Source organism: Rhinopithecus roxellana, chromosome 2 (assembly GCF_007565055.1).
Source record: "Rhinopithecus roxellana isolate Shanxi Qingling chromosome 2, ASM756505v1, whole genome shotgun sequence".
NCBI classification, from domain to species: Eukaryota; Metazoa; Chordata; class Mammalia; order Primates; family Cercopithecidae; genus Rhinopithecus; species Rhinopithecus roxellana.
Window position 1 is genome coordinate 113,172,055 of NC_044550.1, and position 22,411 is coordinate 113,194,465.

The following is a 22,411-nucleotide window of genomic DNA, read 5'->3' on the forward strand; positions in this document are numbered from 1 at the left end:
CAATGGGAAGGTCCCATTCAGACAAATACCCTAATCCATAGTCAATGGGAAGGTCCCATTCAGACAAATACCATAATCCAGAGTCAATGGGAAGGTCCCATTCAGCCAAATACCCTAATCCATAGTCAATGGGAAGGTCCCATTCAGTCAAATACCCTAATCCATAGTCAATGGGAAGGTCCCATTCAGACAAATACCATAATCCAGAGTCAATGGGAAGGTCCTATTCAGTTAAATACCCAATAATCAGGGAGGGGTGTCCTACTGGGTACAGAACAGTAAAGACTGGTAGGAATGAAATAATCCACCCCCAACAACTATCAGGGAGGCTCCCCTCAGTACTCACTTAGAGGAACATCAAGAACTACAAAAGAGTAATGTCAGATGCTTGGAGGAATTTGGGGCAGACAAGAGCTAAAATGTCAGGTAGAGAAGAAAAAAATGTTTTAGAACCTCACTAGAGAATAGGAGAGACTCCTGAAGAATGATCAGGGCCAGGCTCCATAGACAGTCTCATGAATATTACAGATATTTACCAAAACTGCAGCAATTCTTGAAATTTTAATTTGCTGTATGATCTGGCATCTGACTTTTTTCTACTGTTGCCTGCTTTTAAAATAATTCTGAAAAAAAATTCTCAAAACGAAGTGTTCTGACTGTGGAATAAATGTGTAAATGCAAACTTCTGATATGGAATATAAAACGGAATACAGCCTCCTGTTGCCCTCCATCTCCACTCCCCACCATACATATTACCTTCACATGAGGTTTTCATAATTTTCCATACATGCCTTCTGTTGCCCTTCTATATATCCACAACTGATCGTTTTCTCTGCTTGGAACACACATATTCACATTACGAATTCTAAATATTATTTCAAAGTCCAACTTGAATGCTCTTTCCTTTATGGAAAGTTATTGGATTGCCTCATCCACTCTTTATCTTTCCTCTTCACCCCTAGAACAGCATTAGTTGATGCATCCATCTGTATATAGCAACATATAGTACTTGAACTGCACTATAGAAGTTGTTTGATTGCATATCTGTCTTCCCTGCCCCACATCACAGACAGCACTGAGAATACTTTAAGAGCAAAGATCTCTGGCACATAGTGGCATTTGATCTACATGAATGAAAGGGGATTGGAGAGAAAGTTGCAGTATCCTAGCTGAGGGAAAGATCACCTAATGGAAGTTTGTGAGTTAAGAAAAAGGAGGAAACATCCACTTTGAAACCCCTTTCTTCTTTTCATTCAACTACTTTCCACTTCTTATTCATGCCCAGCTTTATGGCCCTGAAGTCACTATCTATGCATAGAGTGGAAAAAGGCCTTAGAGAAAACCTTACCCTCCACCTCTAATTTTCTAATAAGAGCAGTGACCTGTCAATGGGCTTAACCCTAAAAAGGTGCAGATTTAAGAGGGGAATATATTTCTTCACTCCTAGAAAAATAAAGTTTTCTTTGTATCTTTCATAACTATTCAAATTTAGAACAAATTATATTCTTCTAAGAGGTTAAAAATGTTTTGGGGAACTTAACTACTGTCTGAAAACATCATGATTATAAAAGTCATTTGGATTTGTGAAAGGACTTACTTTTATAAAATATAACATACTCCGTAAGTTGACAATTAATTGCATATAAATATGGTAAAATATTACAGAACAAAAGTACAAACTCCATATTTCTTTCTTCGATGCATCCTCAGAGCCCACAAGCCCCTGGCCAAAACTAGACACCTAGTGAATATTTTTGTATGAATGTGCACATGAATAATGTAGTATGCCATATTCAGAAACAAGTATAAGTTTATTTATACCTTTTTAGGGTTAAGCCTAAATTTTCACTGGGTGAAAATCCTAGTGCCAGCATTTACAAGGTCTTTGAAATTGGGACATTGTAAACCTGACCAAGGCTAGATGCGATGCCTCACACCTGTAATCCCAACACTGTGGGAGGCCGAGGCAGGAGGATCTCTTGAGCCCAGGAGTTTGAGACTAGCCTAGACAAATAGTGAAACCCCGTCTATACAAAAGCTAAAAAAGAAAAAGAAAAAACAGCCAAGTGGGGTGGTGCATGCCTGTGGTCTCAGCTCCTAAGAAGACTGAGGTGGGAGGATTACTTGAGCCCTGGAGGTCAAGGCTGCAGTGAGCCGTGATTGTGCTACTGCTTTCCAGCTGTGGCAACAGAGCCACACCCTGTCTAAAAACAATAAATATATAAAGTTGACTATGTAATGTGTGTAAATATCCCATTCTGTGATATCTCAAAACTGTAATCGGGCAGACTATTCACCTAAAAACAGAAGATCTGTTAATACATTCGGAGCAAATAGTGAAACTATGGAGCAGCTGGTTTGCTATTCCTTTCATGACATCCATTAAAAAAGGTGAAACTATCCCATTGAACTGGCTTCATTTCTATTAACTTATTGAAATTATCACCCTAATCTAAGCAAGCTAAATGACATTGTTTACTAGGGACTGCTTTATGAGTATTTTTTACCCTTTTTGAAATTATAAAGATATTAGTTCAATTGCCAGCTGATTTAGGGACCGATACTGACATAACATTTTAGAATCACGTGTTTAACATAGTATGTTTTGCATTTTGTTTCTACATATATTAGAATTTAAAAACCTATATTTTTTAGAAATAAAATCTTTTTAGAGAGTGAAAGCAAGGTGTTCTTAAATAACCCCTAATAATTCCATAGTCATTTTAACGTCATCAAAACCTTGAACCTCAAAAAGGCATTGATCATACGTGGCCACTAAACATAACAGTCAGAAACACTACCTATGTCTGCTGCCTGTAATCACTGACATCCCTGAATCCATAACACAACACCACACGGCTAGAATTACAACTTCGTAAATCATTATATCCACAATTCTGTCATGAACTGCTGTTTTTTCCTTTTTTTAAAAAAAAAATACGTGCAATAGCCAAAGGGATCACAAGGATCCTACTCCAGCGTCTGCTTGTGGGTGTTTTTCAAGACTTTTTGGGTGATTTTCAACATGCTGAGAAAATGTGCAAATCCTTTATAAGAAAATAACGTTATGGAAAACACAATTAAACCGTTCCACTTTACAAATCCAGCAGACTTTAAAATGTCTATTCATTTATCTTACAGGCAATAACCCTCGAGCACTGTTCACAACTACACTGTTAATTCGCATTCACGTTCCACTTTATAAAGAGGAAAGAAATTCTTGAATTTGTGCAGTATAAAATTTGCACTTCTCTGTTTAATCGTTTCAGAGGAATCGTGGATGAGAACATTGATTCTGATCTCTATTTCTTTTTATGTATTGGGTTATCTTTCTTAATGACAAACAAAAATGTACATATATTTATGGTGTACAATGTGATGTTTTTATCTATGTATACATTAAGAAATGGGTAAAACAAGTTATTTAACATACATGTTACATATCACACATTATATTTTTCTGATGAGAACTCTTATAATCCACTTTCTCAGAAATTTTCAAGCACACAATATGTTGTTATTAACTATAGTCACTGTGATGTACAATATATCTCTTATATTTATTTCTTTTGTCTAACTAAAATTTTGTGTCCTGTGACAAAAATCTCTCCAGTGCCCTCATTGCCTAGCTTCTGGTAACTACCATTTTACTCTCTGTTTCTATGAATACCACTTTTTTAGATTCCACATATGAGTAAGATTACATGGTATTTGTCTCTCCAAGTCTGACCTATTTCAGTTAACATAATGTTTTCTAGGCTCATCCATGTCATCACAAATATCAGACTTTTCTTGTTTTTTAAGGCTGAATAATATTCCATTGTGGGCACTTTGGTTGATTCCATACCATGGCTGTGGTGAATAATGCCACGGTGAACACGACAGTGAAGGTCTCTCTTCCGCATAATGATTGCTATCTTTTGAATATATACCCAGTAGTGGGAATGTGATGATCTCTGCTTCTATGATACTCCACAAGTCCTCACTTAACATCAAGGATAGGTTCTTGGAAACTATGATTTTAAGTAAAGTGGCATACAATGACCAATTCTATGGCATGTAAGACATATGGGACCACTTTTCCCATAGGCGAACTGATATAAACAAGAGCATAACTTCCTATGGTATATTTCTGATCACAAAACATCACCAAAGTTCTAAATAAAGATCAAAGCATATATAGTATTAAAAATGAAATACATATGAGCTATGCATAGATTTAAGAAGGATTAATTAAAACAAATCATTTAAGTATTTACCTGCTTATTCCAGCACAGGGTTGTTGGTGGCTGGAGCTCAGCACAGCAGCTCAGGACAACAGGCAGGACCCCTATTGGCCAGGATGTCCTGTTATCATAGGGTAACTCACACCCACTAACCCGCACTCACCCACACTCACTCACACTCCCCCACACTCTCCCACACTCACTCATACTCACACTGGCTCACACTAACCCACACTCACTCACATTCAACCTCGTTCACACTCACACTCACACCGGGGCCACAGAGACACCCGTTTATCTAATGGGCTCAGCTTTGGTGCATGAGAGGAACTTGGAGTCCCTGGAAAAAACCCACGCAGATATGTGGAGAGCATGCAGACTGCACACAGACAGGGGCCTGGATAGAAGCAATTGTTTTTCTCATAAAAGTTATGACAAAAGCATGTTGAATGAAACGATGTTATTTGAGGACCTGCTATATCAGAACACTGAAAAAAAAAAATGGGGTTACTGTGGATCAACAGAGAGAAAAATTACCAATAGAAGACCAGAAGACCTAAACCTTTATGTTCAGGAAGTTCTCCATTTTATTGAGAGAAAACTAAAATAACCATAGAGTAAGTTACTAATATACCTATATGGACATGTGCATATGGATACATAGTCTGGACTAATTTGTCAATTTATTTATCTACACATCTATTTATATTCATCACTAATTTAGACACACACAGACACACACACAAACATATGTACATAATATAATGTAGTGAAAAGTGTGTCACATGGAGCTTACCACTGTCAAAGGTAGTAGCCGTGAATTTGAAACCAGCTAACTTTGTGCAAATGTGACACTTCATAGCCTCTGAAGATGCAGAAGATATGCATAGATAATTCAGTAGCCTCATCCCTCACAAAACCATTTCATTTTACCATGCTGTCCCTATATGGTCTTCACAGCATTTTTCATGATCTTAAGCCTCCTTCTTTATTACTTATTATCATTACTATTATTATTATTATTTGAGATGGAGTCTCGCTCTGTCACTCAGGCTGGAGTACAGAGGCTTAATCTCAGCTTGCTGCAACCTCTGCCTGCCAGGTTCAAGTGATTCTCCTGCCTCAGCTTCCTGAGTAATTGGGACTACAGGCATGTGCCGCCATGCATGACTAATTTTTTTTTTTTTTTTTTTTTTTGCATTTTTAATAGAAATGGGGTTTTGCCATATTGGCTAGGCTGGTCATGAAATCCTGACCTCAGGTGATCTGCCCCCTTCGGCCTCCCAAAGTGTTGGGATTACAGGCATGAGCCACCATGCCCAGCCCATTGTTTATTATTAACACTACTAGTGTTAGTATTATTATTGCTTATCTTCCCCTTCCAGAAGGTAAACTCCCTAAGGACAGGGACCTTGTCATTTTTATCACTGCATACCACACTGAAGCCAAGAACTTGACCCTTAGCAGATATTTATTTAATGTTTGCCAAATGGATACATACATGAATGTAATACTAATTCTTACTATATGATGTTAAAGGCAGGTGGTACTGGTAGGGAGGGTGACTTCATGTATCAGATAATCTAATGACATTAATAATGATAATAAGGTGCTTATTTTGGAAATGTGAAAATACATTTTCAAGTTCAGACACAAAGCTCTAGTTGATTGTGGCATTCATTCATCTAAACTTAGAATATGTCCTAGAAGGATAGTAAAGAGAAAGAATGGAATAATATTCAGTTGCTGATACAAAGGAGATGGTACATGTGCTCCCCAGCCCTGTTTAGTATATCAAGGGCCAAAGCCAAAGCACCTAACCTCTGGGTCTACCCGGTGACTGTTAAAAGATATTAAGGTATAGAAAAGCCTATCCTTTTCTGGCCCAAGAGATTGCAGGAAAAGAAAAGTGGGAAAATAGGGTGCGACGGAGACATTCAGCCAGCCAGCCAAGTCATCAGACACAACAGAGAGTGAAACAAGGTAGTTGGAAAATTCTAGAAACAGAAGCCTCTGGATGACCCTCCTGCTGACCCCACAGCCTTAATTTGGACCTCTCAGACTTGCTCCTCCCATGTCAATGTCAATAGAAAGCTAGGTCACAATATGGTCAGACAAAGGGAGGCTCTCCTGAGACTCTGTCCTTCATCCCCATGTGCCATGCAGGGGACAGAGATGTGAATGAAAAGGCTGGCTCTGAAAAAGTGAGGTGGCAGAGCAGCCCCACCACTGAGGCTACTGTCCAACCATACAGATATTTGTCCTCACTGAGCTCTGAACACCCTTGGGAAAAGTTGAGGCCCAGTCAGCAGGAGGGTAATAAGGTATTTGATAGAAGAGTCTCTGACTCCTACAGGTCAGGTATCGCTCAGGTGGACAGATAGGAGGACAGATGCATAAGCCCAAGAAACAGAAGGAGGCAGACCACACTGTGCCCAATGACCTGGACTTTCCAATGCCCTTGAGAGGCTGCGTAAGACTGTGCTAAAAAATTGCAACAGTGAAGCAAAGGTGAACTACAAACCTGGGTAGTCTGATTCTGTGCCCTGAGATTTCCCCTTACGTTTCCTTTTTAAAAACATCTAGAATGCTATCTCTTGGCTTCTGGGTTGCTGTGTGTTAACTTTGTCTCCCAATCACACACACATAGCTGCAAGGCAGCTACTGATATTACAGGGAGAAGATAAATATTAAAAGGGAATGAAGATACGGGTTTTGCAGTGATATTGAGCTGGGTTTGAAGCCCAGCCCTAATGCATTCTACTGTGTCACCTTGATCAAGTGTAACTTTAGTCTAATTGTCTATAAATGGACATAGCAGCAGTATCTATTGTATAGGGTTGTTGTAAGAGTAGAATGAGATCATGCATGTAGCAGTGCACACAGGAAATGCTAGGAAATGTAAGCTGTTGCTATTGAGGAGGAGACAAGTTCATTACCTTAAGCTGGCACAGATGTTAAGGTGTAGTAGAATTAATTCAAAATCTTCCTAATCATAGCTAAACCTGACTCTTTACTATTTCCAATCACTGAGTTTCCTCTTCCAAGTATTAAATCATGTTACTCCTTCTTCCCAAAATTTCCTGTCAACCTCATCTTCCATCTCCCAATCCTTTGCATCTTTTATGATGAGAACAAATGACATTTTTCCACAAGCCTTCCCCACATCTCCAAGTGGACATAATCTCTTCCTCCTTTGAAGGGTTGTAGTACATGATTTGTAACTCCTTCACCATCTACATCATTTTTAATTTGTAGGATTTCCGAATGACACCTTATAGGTGTTGGTGTAAAGGAATTCCTTTCCTTATCATGCAGTAAACAAATGAAGTCAACAACTATATCATTTAAGCATTTTCTGTAGATTCAAGACCCAAAGTATATTCAAAGATTCAAAGCATATGGCCCTGCATCTAGCAGACCATCAAATTCCTTTTCAATGTGCTCTTGGCATCATTGTAATCAAATTATTCCCCACATGACCTACTCATTTAGTTTCTTAACTCACACAAACTGGAATAGGCGATATCATTTCTGCATGTCTTAAACTTTCACTTTCACACCAGAAGCACCTTGGTAAGAGCCCAGAGTGGACAGCTGGAAAGCATGCGTTACAAAACCAATTCTGCAGCTAAGTATCTTTATGATCTTAAATTGGTCATTAGTCTCCTTGAGCCTCCGTTTTTAAAAATCCTGTGATACAAGAGGATTGAACTTGATTGCCTCAGGTACCTACTAGCTCTAACATTTCATCATGATGTTATTTTACTCTCTTTTCTTCCTCTAAGACAAATAAAGCCTTCCAGCTTTAAACAGCACTAACTTTAGTAGAGAGTCGACTTATTTGCTTAGTTCACAGTGTTATTGGTATGACCTTTATGGTGCAGTGCCTCCTGTGACACATGATAGAATACCAAAAGTCACAGTCCGCAGCTCAGTCTAATAAAAAATACAGTTTTAATTGTGGGTTGGCCTTGCACCATATTACCTTAATGAGACAGCAAAGTGCAAGAACTAGATCTCTCTTGCAAGTACATACCTTGGTTTGCAAATTTCCTAACACATAGTGACAGTGTTGAACTTAACTGTAAATGCATGTTGAACTTTGCAGGCCTGATGCAATAGGAAGTAGTTTAATAAGAACATCCTGCAAGTTCCCAGGGTATAAAGCAAGCCGGCCATTCTGAAACTCTCTTCCCCTTGCTGTGATATTAGTTTATACTAAATTTCTTTCTATCACTGAATAAATGTCCTATTTTTATCTCATACTAACACCAACCTTGTCCTTAAAGTATTTATAAATAAAAATGCTAATGTCTATTAAATGCTTCTGAACTAGTGCGCTCAGTGTGCCTGAGGAGCCTTTATCTCTCACACTTGACAACCTCATCTTTGATAAAGTTGAGATCAAACCACTCCTTATAATCACTTCTTAAGTTGATTCTCATGATCGCTCAGCCCAACCAGCCAGGACATCCTGTCTTTCTTCACCAAGCAGTAGATAAGAAATCCTTTCTTTATTATATTGAATCTCTCTAGTTTCCTCACAATCTCAGGCTTTTTGTAAAGATTATAATTTAATCTCTTCCTTCCTTCTCATTTTGAATCATATTATATTGATTCCCTGTTTAAATCTCTCCATACCTTAAGAGAAATAGAGAAATCCATTCCTAGTCTACTCTGCTTGTTTGGGTACTTGACTACTTCTATAAAGTCATCTCACTCCATTATCTGCACACCATCCTCCATCAACTTGCACTCTGGTCCCCCCAAGTCTTCCTGGTGACACAAATCTTCCAATGCGAAATAATGAACAGAAAGCTATGAGAATAAAGAAAGGATCCATACGAATATGTAAAACCCAACATTTGGCTGAAAACATCCAAAGCACCATGGACCAGTTGTATCTGTGAACAACCCATTGCTCATTCCTAGTACCTCATGGCAGCAGATATCTTTACTCTGCCTCTTCTACCTCTCTACTTAAGGTATTGTTTCATTAATTGATGCTTAGACTTAGAGACAAAGCAGTTTGCTGTGGCAGGCAGGGTGTTCCACTAAGGCACAGGGAGAAAGGATGTTGGCTGTCAACACAACTCAGTAGATGATACAAAATAATCATCTCCTCCACTGGCATTTACATCACATTTGCTAGTGGAGATATTTTAGAATGACCATGTCTCCAGTAGCTTTTCTGTTTATTCTCTTTTTCTTTTTAATCTTGAAACAATTTAGATACACTAATGTCTAGATAACAGAAGTCGATGGCAAAGAGAAATGAAAAGCCCATTTTCACTGGAGTCAGAGTGGAGAGGTGTAGTTACATGATTAGTGAGCTGGGCCAAGCATCTGCATTTCACTTCATTGAAAGTAGTCAGAGAAATGGCTTATGTTTCTTTAGCATCCAGTATTTTTCAAAGTGCTTTACAGAGATCACCTCATTTAATCCTAAAAACAATCCTTACAGAAGGAGTGGAGGTTATATTATTATTCTCATTTTACAACTGAGTAAAGCGAGGTATAGAAAAATTAGGCAACGTTCTCACCAGAGAGACTGAGATTTGTACACAGGCATTCTGCCTCCATAATCCACCTCTTTAAATAAAATACTGGGCTACCTATTGTGTCCAACAACAAACAAGGAAAATATGAAGATTATTCAGGCAAATGGTTGTCAGTTGTCTTCCATGGCCCAGCTAGATTTTGTTGGTAAAGTATCAGTCTTTATTTCCACCAGCCATCTGCCTACTCTTTGTACTAATTCAACATAAAAAGAAGAATGAGATGGATGCTATTTTTAACCTCCTAGAATATAAACCCTGTATTCATTTGTTTCTTATAAAATTAATTTCGAACTGATTATTTTAAATTATCTGTCTCTTTGGAAGAACACAACCATTTTTTATTGCGAATATATTTATTCTTTCCATTAGTAAATTTAACATGAGTGTCACAAGCAACTTCAAAGGTGTGTGGTATGATGGATGAGCTTGGACCAAATCCTAGTGCCTGCTACTTCAGTGGGCAGCCAGTACAAATTGGGCCAATGAATGAATCAACAGTACCTCTATCATTTTCGCATAATCATTATTTATTCCATGCCTCTCTTGAAGTAGTATGAAAAATAAAAAATAACATTGCTGAAAACCTAAGTTTATGGTTCATGTCACAATAGTAAGAATGTACTAAAATGTTTAATACCATTTATTTTGGTGTAAAATATTCTAATTTTCTAGATGAGTACATAGAACCTTTTAAGACAATAAATGGTTCACTTATATTTTAGAATTTCTGTTACTATATTTTAAGGGAAATTTACATGTTTTGAACAATTGGGTGGTCTGGGGATTTATGAAAGTGAATAATGTTGTGATTCTACTCTAGTAATAGAGGATCTTAATATAAATAGTTTGAAATTGCATAAATATTTTCTGATTGTGATACTTGTGCTATTTGGAATATCAGAATACTGGGAAATGTGGATGTATATATTTTAAAATATGTATAAATAACATTACTGTGATTTTCAGTTTCTTGTAACAATCAAAATATCAAAAACACATATTTGTCCTGTCCCTTTGGAGTGTACTCCACTCATAGTCTGGTGTCTTCACATACTTTTGCTGTTAGTGTGTCAAAGCAGGGGTAATTTTAAAAAATGGAGAAACACTAAATCAAACAAAACAGTGTGTTCTTTCATTTTACCTAGGCCATACTTTGTTCAAACACAAAATCTAACTAAAAATAACATTATCGAAATGCAGTATCATTTGAAAAATAATGCTATTTGACCATAGGATAAAAATGTAAGTAATGTAACCAACCTTTGTGTCCCAGGTCAAAACTTTGGGCTGTGTATTAGTCTGTTCTCATGGTGCATATAAAGACATATGTGAGACTGAGAAATTTATAAGGGAAAGAGGTTTAATGGACTCACAGTTCCACGTGGCTGGGGAGGCCTCACAATCATGGTGGAAGGCAAAAGGCACGTCTTACGTGGTGGCAGGCAAGAGAGAGTGAGAACCAAGTGAAAGGCAAACCCTTATAAAACCGTCAGGTCTTATGGGACTTACTCACTTCCGTAAGAACAGTATGGGGGGAACCGCACCCATGGTTCAGTTATCTCCTACCAGGTTCCTCTGTATGTGGGAAATACGGGAGCTACAATTCAAGATGAAATTTTGGTGGGTACACAGCCAAACCATATCAGGTTGATTCTGTCTTCTTATCTGTGCTTCTTCCTGCTCCTGAATGTTGTTCTTCATTCTCCTCCAAATCTGGTATACTAGTTTCTCCGCTCAAAATCCCATCCATATCTTCACTTATCAAACACATTAGTATTTCATTTGCAGCACTTCTTATTCTACAGTTACCTTCTGGTGACTTTAAGTGTCACTGATAGTTCTTTCTAGAACTTGTTCATCCATTGAATCATTCATGTAAATTTATTAAGCACCTCTTCTGTCCCAGTCCTGCTCCTTGCTAATCCATTCCCTTAATACCACTAACATATACATTCTATACATCAAATTTAGCCATCTTTTCTTTCTCTCATTCTTTATTTTTCTTCTTATGGATATCTCCCCAACCCAACTACATTTGTTTTCACAGGAATTCAAATAAAGAAAGAAACTTATTTTCAATCTTCCATTTTGCATAGAATAATAATAAATATGGAGTATTTACTAAATACCTTTTGACCGGCATAATTAATTTCAATGAAATAGCATGTTTGTGCCACGGAAGTTAAATGCTACCCTGCATGAAGGGCAAATTTGAGTCCATTTCTTCTGAAGGGGTTGTTCGCTTATTAGTACACACTGGATTCATGAACGACAATGGGTATCCTTTTGAGTTTTATTAAAATTGATCATGCTCATTTGTAATTGTTAGATATATACTCAAATAGCTAAGTAGCTTTGATTTCAATATAGGTTTAGATTTAATTATAAGGAATAAAGGTTAAATTATGTGAGAACACATGCTGAGCTCATCGCTGGAAACTGGCATGAAGAAATCAACACATTAAAGAATAGAAGAAATAAATGGCACTTTTGCCATTTCAATTTAATTCTACTGCTTTTCTAATGAAAATTCACCTAAACACAAAGTACCTTACTAATTATCTAATCACAGCAGGAAAATAATACATGGAAATTGTACTATTGTATTTCAAACTGCTTCACACTTGGCTCTTCCCTAAGGTATGTTAACCAATAGTGAGGTTCTAATATATTATCCAGAGGAAAACAGAAGTCTAAACATAGATTCCCTTTTCCTCTTCCCATTGAAGATATCTAAAATCTGATTTTTTGGATATAGCAAAATTTCTGGGTTCAATATTCTCCTTCCTTTTGCAATTCGTTAATGAAAGAGTATTTATTGGTGCATAAATAATCTTTGCATCATTGAGTAAGATGTTAAAGTGAGTGAAAGAAAAAGTTGTTTACCTAATAAACACAAAATTCACTATATGTTTATATTCATGAATTTTAGAAAGATTGCTGAAGTTATGATTTCCAGAAGATTGTATTTTAGGAAAATGCCACTGGTTTAGCTATATTTAAACTTTTGAAGTAGAGGAGAGACATTACTTAGAGAAAAGCAGGAAGAAATGTCTGAAGCTCAAAACAAAGGGTAGTCCTGCTGAATCTTATTTCTTTAGCTACCTAGAGCTAACAATTCTCCCTAAAACCTAAAAGCCTACAAATTATATATTTTCCTCTTTCTTCTTCTCTAGCAATATCCCTCATATCCATAGGCAGAAAATAGAATTGTTCAAGACAGTTTGTGTAAAGAGAAATCTATTTCATGTCTATTTCTCTCTCTCTCTCTCTTTTTTTCCTAGCAATAGGAATAGCTCTTTCAGTAAAGAGAGGTAGTAAATGGCCAAAATAGTTTCAGAGATGCAAGCACTGGGGCTGATATTTTCAAATGTACTCAAGATTTTAGGCTTCAGTGAACTAAGTCCCTAAATGTATAAAAGGCAAATGTGATCTCATAGTCGCAACTAGAACTATTTACAAAGTAATGGTTATCAGAGGAAGCAAAAGACTGTAAATGGGTAAATAACATGTATATATTATTGTATCGTTTCCTTGTTCACACACACACACTTGAGAAAATATTTAAGAAACTATAGAACAGTGGGAAAACAGTTGAAAAACAAAGAGTTGGTACATGTGAAATAAAAATGGTATCCACAAGGATACAATCAGAGCCACGCAATTATTTTAAGGAAACAATTGATTGGTTGGTTGGTTGATCAGGGGAATGCCACAGATAATCTTGATTTCAGCTGAGACTTTGACAGACCATCTAATTATAATCTTGTAGATAAAATGTGAAGCTGTATATTAGGCGATGGTACAATTATGTAAAATTCACAATTCACTAAACAATTAAACTCAAATTATGATTAGTGGATTCATGTCCTCTTATACAAATACTTCTAATGACATAGCATAAGACTACGGCAGGCAACATTTTAAAACTGATGACTTAGAACACACTGCAAATTTGTTTTACAAATCTAAAAATCACATAAATAATCAAGATTCAAAATTATTTCCCTACTATGCTAGATTAAAACTAACAAAGTGGAATTGAAATGGGGTAATTACTAAAGCTTAAATTTAGGTTAAAATATCAATTTGGAGGCCCCAGATTGTAGTGGCTCTTGTGAGAAAGATCTAAATGCATTTGAAAACACAAACTGAGCCAACAGTAATACAAAAACTGCTTTAAGATGAATATAAAAATAAATAAGCATCAATAAAAGTTAAATGTGGCCTCAGTTGCAATAAACAGAAATGTGGTTTCTTAGTCACAAACCTAAATCGAATATTCATATTTCACTCAGCTCAGTCCAGATTTTTGCCATTGTTTCCTTTTCCCATATCTATTTCTTTTTCATTCAATCATATGATAAAATACCTTTTATATGCAATGTGAAATACCTTAAAAATCCATCTGAAATATATACTTTTTAAAACTGACAGCTGAAGGCCTCCAGGAGAAAAGGTAATTAAAATGATGAGGATCCCCAAAACCATGTCACATAAATAGTTAATGAAACCTGAGATATTTTCACTGATAAAGGGAATAGCTGTATAGGATAGACCCACACATTTGGAAGGCCATTATTAAAATTTTGTGTAGGCTTATAAGATAGAACTAAGGCTAACAGATATGAATCATCATCATCAAAAAGCAAATAGGGGCTGGAAAGAATGAAGAATTTTAAAAAATAATTTGAATTGTTCAGCAACAGAAAAGGCATCCTTGTAAATATCCGTATTTCCCAGTGGCATGCACATTGAAGCAGCGACTGGGGTGTGGGGTAGTGGATATTCTTGAACCTCAGTAGGATGCAGCAGGTAGGTGTACAGAACTACCTTTGAAATGTTGATGCTAGAAAACTGTATTTAAGGAAGCTACACTATGGATAAATATCACATTGCTTAGATACCTTGGCACATTTTCAAACATGTATCCTGTTTATCCTGGTACAAATCAGTTTCATTGTCTTCCATTTACAGTTTTCTCCCCACGCATGCATCAAGCCTGCGGGTCCTTTTCTGCCATTATTATTTGCTTCCACCTTCAGGGGAACTATCTATTTATTATTCACTGAGTCCCTTCGAGGGATTTCCTCTCTCAGGGTTTCAACCCTAGCTATTTAGCTTAAGGCTGAATTCTCTGGAGTTGCCTAAACTCCAATACACACTTGATTCTTTAGTTTCTGTGTTCAGAATTTTCCTGACTAGTCCATCTGTGCTCTAGAAATAAAGTATATCTCACCATGCTTCTCTGAATGGAGCCTACAATTTTAAACGGCACATTCTTGGGTTTTCCCTGGTCCTCTTTCCTGAATTTGTTTTTATGGGTTTTCTAGGCACGAGTAATGCAACCCTTTCAATGTAGCTCAATATATATCATTGACTCTACCATTTCCTCTAAATGTCTAAGATTCTTTGTAATATACTGTCTCATTCTCCCATCAGCATCTACCTTTAAGGCATTCAATTTCTCACCAAGGTTTACTCTCTCTTTCAGCAGAATGACAAATAGAGCCTTTCCATCTTTAATTTGCCAAATATATAGATAAATTGAAGACAAAAGAAAATGTCTTTAAAATTATTAAAGATCAAGCAATAAGGAATAATGTTGAAAACCAACAGGAACATTTAAATTACAATCACAGAAAATAGAGGGAAGTGGCATTTTCAAAGTTAGCATAAATAATTTTGAGGAATGATAGACAGAGTGCAACGAAGACTAGGGCTACAGAGAAGTTAATGAAAGTAGTGGTTGTAATAAAATAAATTTGAGAGATTAGAAGGATATTTGGAAAGGGTGAAGACATCCTTATTTATTTATTTATTTGGAGACAGAGTCTCACTCTATCCCCCACACTGGAGTGGAGTGGCATGATCTCGGCTCACTGCAATCTCCGCTTCCAGGGTTCAAGTGATTCTCATGCCTCAGCCTCCTGAGGAGCTGGGATTACACGCCCCCTGCCCCTCACCACGCCCAGCTAATTATTGTATTTTTAGTAGAGACAGGGTTTCCTCATGTTGACCAGGCTAGTGTCAAACTTCTGACCTCAGTTGATCCACGTGCCTCAGCCTCCCAAAGTGCTGGGATTACAGGCGTGAGCCACTGTGCCCAGCCCAATATTCTTAAATTAAGGATAAGAAAGGTTGTTTTTCAATACTGAATACAGGACATTTGACAATTTACAGATGTGTTCTACAGAACAAATTCATAAAATTTACAGAAAATTTTATTTTTACAGAAAAAGATTCTCATATTGCAGAAGGAAGGAAAACTTGCTTAGACATTTTATCTCATTTAAACCCACAGATGTGAGGGGGAAAAAAAAAAGCATGCCTTTCCCGTACAGACAGCAAACATATGCTACAAATCAGACAGAAAGAGACACACACATGTACACACACATGCATGCTTACGTTGTATCTTGAGATGAACAATGACAAAAACAAAAGGTCAGTATCTTTACTTTGCATCACTCAAATAAATGACAACTCTTTGAGCTTAGTACTCTCCTCCACCTGACTGAGTTGCTAGTTACAAAACAAAACAAAAACAAAACGCTGATCCCTAAATGACTTTTGCTTTTCTGGTTTCTGAAGATACCTGATGATTTTGCAATGCATAAAAAAATACTGTTTCCACTATAGGTAGACTAATTGTAACCTTGGCAATTTTGTAATTTTTTTTCCCTTTAAGTATACGTCAGATTTTTTTTTAATTGGCAAACAAGCATTCTAAAGTTGAAACTCCTTTGCAAAATATCTTGAAAATAAATTAGCTTTTTTTTCTAAGAGATTTTCCCTTCTTTGGGTCTTACTTTGCTATTAGGGTAGATATCATCACTTTTTTTTTTTTTTTGAGATGGAGTCTCACTCTGTCGGCCAGGCTGAAGTGCAGTGGCATGATCTCAGCTCACTGCAACCTCCTCCTCCTGGATTCAAGCAATGCCCCTGCCTCAGCCTCCCAAGTAGCTGGGATTACAGGCATGAGCCACCACGCCTGGCTAATTTTTGTATTTTTAGTAGAGACGGGATTTTGCCACATTGGCCAGACTGGTCTCGCACCCCTGACCTCAAGTGATCTGCTGGCCTCAGCCTCCCATCACTTTCTGTAGAGATGAGGAAACTGAGATTGTGCTATAACTTAATCATAATGCACAATGGATAAGCATTGGAATCAGGATTTATGTAAAAGTCTAAGTCTATATTGATGACCTATTACTAAGGTAATCAATACTCAGCAGTTTAAAATAACAAAGATTGATTATCTCATAGTTTTTGTGGAGTAAAAAGTCTAAGTAGAAATTAGCCAGGTGTATATTGTGTAGGGCCTCTCAAAAGACCACAGCCAAGTTGCCAGCCCAGGCTGCCGTCATCTCAAGGCTTGAATGGGAACAATTAACTTTCAAGCTCACTTATGTGGTTGTTGGCAAGGCTCCGGTCCTTACTGGCTGTTGGCCATAGACATTACCTCCTTGCCACAAGGGATTATCCACAGGGCTTCTCACAACATGACAGCTTGCTTTGCCAGCCAGCAAGCAAGAGAGCAACAGGAGATGCATAGGATAAATGCCTGAGTCTTTTTGTAACTTGTTTTTGAAAGTGATATTCCATCTTGTCTGCCACATTATATTCACTAAAAGCAAGTCACTAAATCCACTCCACATTCAAAAGGAAAGGATAATGGAGTGTGAATATCAAGGTGTGACGATCATTACGTACCATCTTAGAGGCTGCCTATCACAGACCACGTTCTCTGTACATGTGAGACCCAAACTTCTTGGCTTGTTTTTTTATTTTTATTTTTATTTTTTTTGAGACAGAGTCTCGCTCTGTGGCCCAGGCTGGAGTGCAGTGGCCGGATCTCAGCTCACTGCAAGCTTTGCCTCCCGGGTTCACGCCATTCTCCTGCCTCAGCCTCCCGAGTAGCTGGGACTACAGGCGCCCGCCACCTCTCCCGGCTAGTTTTTTGTATTTTTTAGTAGAGACAGGGTTTCACCGTGTTAGCCAGGATGGTCTCGATCTCCTGACCTCGTGATCCGCCCGTCTCGACCTCCCAAAGTGCTGGGATTACAGGCTTGAGCCACAGCGCCCGGCCTTGTTTTTAAATTATAAAACAATTAAAGAAATATCCATGCAAGAATATCTGTCCTACATTACATGTATTAAGTTTAACCAATGAAAATGCAATATTTAATTTGAACACAGCAACACATTCCACTATAATTTTCATCATAACATTAAGCATATATATGTAAATAACTTAATGTAGTTCTAGTACAAAATATTAGGAAATTGAAGAATAATGATGCTTCTTCAAAAAGCTGGATGGATAAATGACATATTTCGATTTGCATTAGAGGTTTGGGAAAGCAATGAACATTATAAGAATGAAAATTCTAGGGTGGGAATGTTTCTTTAGTGAGGTAACATTTTTCTGTATCTATTGTCCTCTTGAGGACATATGCCAAATTTGGGTATGGGCTTCATTTGGCTATTCAGAAGAAACCTTGCATAAAGAGAAATTAGAAAAGCTTTTAGTAGTAAAACAGCACTGATATCACAAAGTAAAAACTTGAGGAAACTCAACTCCATGGCCTGTGTCCGATATCGGAAATTAGCTAGGCTGAAACTTCTAAATGCAGAAAAAATATATTCTGTAGTCTTGTGGTGCTTAGCCAAAAAAAAAAAAAAAAAAAAAAATACCTTACCAGAAAGAGAGAAAGGGGCCTACATCAAATATAATGACTGCTTCCCCTTCAAGCATATGAGAGTTTGAGGAACTATATAAAATGAGAAGATGATAAGAAAGCCTGGAACATCTGAAAGGAAGAGCTAGCTGTATCTCCCACAATTTTCAAAATAAGGAAACCACTTTTCATAAGACTCTCAATCAAAGCTTGGTAATATATTTAAAACAACAGAAAACAGAATGCAATATTGTTAAAATAGAATGAAGGACAAAGAATTTCATCAGAAAGCTCTAATCTGAAAAAGGAATTCAATGAACATTCTAGAACTGAGAAATACAGTATGTGATATAAAGAATTTGTTGGATGAAGTCTATCTCAGACTAGACAGAATGAAAAAAAGAAGTAGTAATCTCAGGATAAATAAATAGAAGATACACAAACTAAAGTACACAAGATTGGAGAAGAATTAAGAAACAGAACACTGTGTAAGAGACCTATAGAAAAAAATTCAAAATATCTAACATTCCTAAAATTAAGTTTACCAAAGGAGAGGAGGTAATGGAGCAGAAGTAAATATTAAAATACATACTGAATATGAATTTTCTAACATTAATGAAAGACATGGATCTGTAGGTCCATAACCACGACAAGACCCATATATGAAAAGCATGCACACACACAGAGAATTTGCTGATAGCCAAGAGGAGGAAAAGGAACCTGTAAAAGCAGCCAGAAAAAAAAGATACATTGTCATCAAAGGAACAACAATAAGACTGGCAGCTGATTTCTGAATATAATTATGGAAACCACAAAACAATGAGATATCATCCTTAAGATGATGAAAGAAAGTAATTGTCAACTAATTTTCTATACCAAGTCGAACTACTCTTAAAACCTGAAGATAAAACAAAAACGATTGGTTCTAAACAAGGGAATAACAAAAAAAATCATTTCCAGTCGGCTTATATTAAAAGAGAACCCAAAAAGTCTTCTTCAGATAGAAAAAAAAAGTAATACTAGATGGAAACCTGGAAACAAACAAAAAGAACAAGAATACTAGCATATATCATAAATAAACATAGTAGTATATAAGTAAACATAGAAGGATCTTAACTGTACAAAGCAATTGTATGTGTTATAAAACATAAATGATTTGTAGAAGCAAAATGCATGAAAATAATATTGCAAATGTATACAAAGGATGAACAGAGTTTAAAGTTTCTAAGTTTCAAGCAATATGGGATAGTAATAAGGTGTTTTTGCTGTTGTTGTTGTTTGGGATAGGATCTCGCTCTGTCACCCAGGATAGCATGCAGTGTGGTGATCTCAGTTCACAACAGTATCTGCCTCCTGAACTCCAGCAATCCACCCACCTCAGCCTCTCGAGTAGCTGGGACTAAAAGTTTTTTGAAAATTAAACTGCAGTAAGTCGATGATGCATGTTGTAAACTCTAAGGAACCACTAAAAGCATAGGAAGGAAATATAACTAAGTTAAAAGGAAAATAATAAAGTAATAGATAAGTGCTCAATTTAGCTAAAAGAAGTCAAGAAGCAAAAAATGAACATAAAAAAGGAGGCCTAATACACAGCACATAGCAAGATCACAGATACAAATAAAACTACATCGAAGTAATTAAATGGAATTAATTGCAAATAAACAACATATGTCAGAGGAAAGACTAAGTCTATCAAATTAAAATAGTAATAATGAGAGCTAAATCCTGAACACAAGCCATTTACTTTAAATATGAGATAAAGATATGGAAGGTTGAAAGTAATAGGATGGGAAGAGATTACCATAAAATACTAATCAAAATAAAGCTGCTATAGCTATACTAATATCAGAAAGAATATTTCTAGGGCAAGAAGCTTTTCTAAAGGTAAAGAAAGACTCTTTTCATAATGAATAAAAGTGTCACTTCACAAAGACTATACCTAATTATAAACATTTATATACCTGATAACATAGATTAAAAACACATAACAAAAATTCATTGGAAACAATAAAAGGAGATATGGATAAATCCCCAGAGTGTTCGATTTTAACATACTTCTAGCAATAAATGACAGAATGAGCAGATATGAAACATTAATAATAATAATAATTTGAAAACACAATTAATGAACAATCCAACTGAGATAAGTTGAATGCTTTGCCCAACAAGAATGGAATTCGTATTTATTACAAGTATACTTAGAACATTTACAAAGATTGTCCAGATGCTTGGACATCAAGGAAAGCCTTAACAAATTTAAAGTTGATAATAATCACAATAGGTTCTAGGACTACAAAGAACAAATTAAGCTAGAAACCAAAAATTAAAAAAAAATGCAGGAAAATCTAATTGTATAAAATTTAAGCATCACACATCTAAATGATACATGAATCAAATTAGAAATGTCCAAAATATCAAACTGAATAATAAAACATTTAATATTAAATTTATGAGATATAGCTAATGCATTTAAATGCTTTAAATGCTTATATTGGCAAAGTAGGAAGGTTTAAAATATATGCATCTGCTGTATGTCTTTTGATTAGAGAATTTCCTTCATTTACATTTAAAGAAATTATTGATAGGTAAGGACTTGACACTGCGATTTTGTTAATTGTTTTCTGAATGTATGGAAAGTTTTTGTTCCTTTCTTCCTTTCTGTTCCTTTGTGATTTGATTTTTTGTAGTGGTATGCTTACACTCCTGGTTTCTTCATCTTTTCTATAATTACCAGAGGTTTTCTCTTTGAGGTATACATGTCTTACAAAACCTGTCTCATTTAAAAATTTATTTTAAGGTAATAACAATTTATCTTCAATTACATACAAAATCTCTACACAATTACTTCCACATTTTTTGCTGTTGACATCACACTTTACATCTTATATGGTTAATCCATTAACCAATTATTGCAGATATAATTATTTTTAAGACTGTTGTCTTTGAACTTTTATACTAGAGTTAAATACAAACTGTGCTTGGTGTGCCAAATCCTTAGCTCTCTTTGCACCCTCAGGCCAGAAATCCAAGACAAGCCATGTTCAGTATAATAGAGGCTGGAGTTGATTTTTTAAAGTTAAAAGTTTAAATCAGTGGGCAGAGAATACATATAAAGTATTTATGCTGCTGTTGTTTACAGAAAAAGCAGGAATAGTAGTGTGACAAAGGGCACTGAGATCACAGATGGCTCTTCTGTTTGACACATAATATACAGAGGAAAGCAAAGAAAAGGTATGAGTAACCAACTCAATGATTTTAATTCTTTAATAGCTAAAAATGAAAACTGTAGTGGCCAAATTTTATGGAGTATAATTTGTGAAATAAAAATGAACCCATTCAATGTTAATTAATTTCTTCTTAAAGCAATGGCAACATGGATACATTAATGAAAATGTATGTAAGATTCACATGAAAAATACATTAAATCGTTTAGCTTGGTGCTAGCACCAAACAAATTCAAAATGTTGAATATTTGAAATGCATTGTTACCCAAGCATATTTTGTAAACATAAAAAATTTTCCATCCTTTAAAAGCACTTTTTAAAAATATATTAGCTGTCATGCATTTAGTAGCAAGAAAAACACAAGATGAATGTGCTCGTTTTAAAACAGTAACCTGCTTCATAGTAGGCTATGTTATATCTCTATGAATATCTAGAAAAAAATTAGACAAATTTGCTGTTAATTTGCATACTACAAATAGATTCTTACTCTCCTACTTCAAATAGGATAAAAAGAGTAAAGATAAGGCTTACATTAGTTCAAACATTCTATTGTAGTTTACATGTTTCACTTTAACTTGACTTGGGATTCTTATGATTCATTGCCAGTTGTCTCCAATATTAAACACACACACACACACACATACACTTTAATATTTTCAGAGCAAAGTCCAGCATTCTAGTGTTACTCAGTCCAGGTGATATTTAGTATGAAA